Here is a 2071-nt window from a genome sequence, read left to right as displayed (position 1 = left end):
TATTCTCAACAAAAGTTGTTCTCAAATGAAAGCTACACTAGATGATAATTTTTCTAAACTAAAACCATGTTTTCAACATAGTTATTTTAGATGTAGTTATTCTCAAACAATGGCTATTCCAAAAACTATTTTGAATAGTTATTATTCTTCTAGAAAAGATAATAAGTGAAGCAATATTTCTACTTGTTCCAAGCTTGGTAACACAATTTCCTGTAATGGTAGACAAAACCAAATATCTACAAGAGGTGAAGCTGAGAGTTAAGAGAGAGATGAGTCGATGGAGTGGTTGTCCCTTTCGAAATGAATTTTAGAGAGGTATTTAAGGGAGACATTCATAGGCCACATATCCATTACTAATTAGTGAGTTGTCACTCAAGTCACATGGTGTAGGCTTCTTTATTAAGTCAATGATGCAACTTGATGTGATGTGATTGCAATGTAATGTGAATGATTGATAGCAACAATCTTATTTGGCAAGATCAATAATTTGGGAAAGTATTTGGGATTGGCGTGGTTTTGCATTTTGGTGAGATATAGTACTAGTGAAGTAGGAAAGTGAAGTAATCTCCCTATAAAGTATGTATAACAAGAATGATGAGTTCTTAGTATTTTAAGACTCGGACGAGAACAAAACTTGCATGCCTCTACCAAAGCAAAGTGTTGCAAGGATTTTTTTTCATTGATTTTGTGTATGGGAAAGAATGTTGATGATTTAAGCTCTTAGTTTTTAATTATACATGTGTTGTGTGCGATCATACTTGTTTAATTTATAATTCATTAAATAATTTATTCAATTTTACATAATTAATATAAAATAAAATTATTCAAATTATTGTATAAAATTAAAATATATTAACTATTTTGATAATTAATACTTCAAATTATAATTAAAGTTTGAATGAAAATAATAAAGGAATTTAAAGAATTCCTACAAATCAAACCTAAGTAGAGTTGCCACTAATCAATTAGAGTTAGGTCGATTAGCCACCTATTGCTTAAGGTTATAGGACTAATCCTAAGAGAAAAAAAAACCTAAAATTTAAGAATCGATCTCATTACCAAATTCGAGTTCGAGAGTACGGTTATGCATAGAGAAAGTTATAGCACCCCTATGACACCTATTCAAAAAGTCCTACATGGCTTGCTAATTAGGGTTTCTTAACTAAAAAAAACTGACTACAACTCCAAACTAACCCAAAAATAATAACATTTACAATCTAAAACTGAATAAAGAAACCTAAATATAAAAATCTAGGTTTAACTTGGAAAAAAAACTAAAAATAATCAAGCTTAAAACTTAAATCAAAATTTTGGAAGCTAACCTAAATTTCTAATATAAGACACTAAGATTTAATTTAAAAATATAATACTAATATGTAATTTAATATAAAAATTATAACCTAAATTTAAAAACTAATATTTGAAATCTTAAATAATAATAAAAAATCTAACCTAGTGTATAGAAAAACTTAAAAGAAATCTAAAATTATTCTTAAAATCTAAATTAATTCAAAATCCTAAAATCTAATATCTAACTAAAATAAACCCTAAATGAAAACAATTAAATTTTAAACTAACTTTACTAATCATCCAAATCCCAAAATCTCAAACATAAACTAAAATATATAAAAACAAATTTATAAGATCAAAATGAGACCAAACCAACGATGAAATAAAGCAAATGTATATCATAGCACAAGTGATAAATAAAAATTACATGACATGAAATTATACAAACAAAATTTAACCAAAAATTAAAAGAAAAAGAAATTAAATCCTAAATACAACTCCAATTTAAAAACAAATCAAACAATCACTAATAATAATAAAAATAATAAACTTTAAATCAAATAAATTAAAAAATCACTTTAATAATAATAACAATCACTAACAAATTTTCCCCCTATGTGGCTATATAATCCCAAATTTTTTTTTGCTCATTTTAACCTAGAGGTGTTCATGGGCCGGGTCGGGCCGAGTTCGGGTCGGGCTCAACTAAAATATCATGCTCATTTATTGGGCTCGGACCGGGCCGGGCCTAAAAAATGGGCCTAAAATTTTGTCCAAGCCC

Source organism: Gossypium hirsutum, chromosome A03 (assembly GCF_007990345.1).
Source record: "Gossypium hirsutum isolate 1008001.06 chromosome A03, Gossypium_hirsutum_v2.1, whole genome shotgun sequence".
Taxonomy (NCBI): Eukaryota; Viridiplantae; Streptophyta; class Magnoliopsida; order Malvales; family Malvaceae; genus Gossypium; species Gossypium hirsutum.
This window is presented reverse-complemented; position numbering follows the sequence as displayed.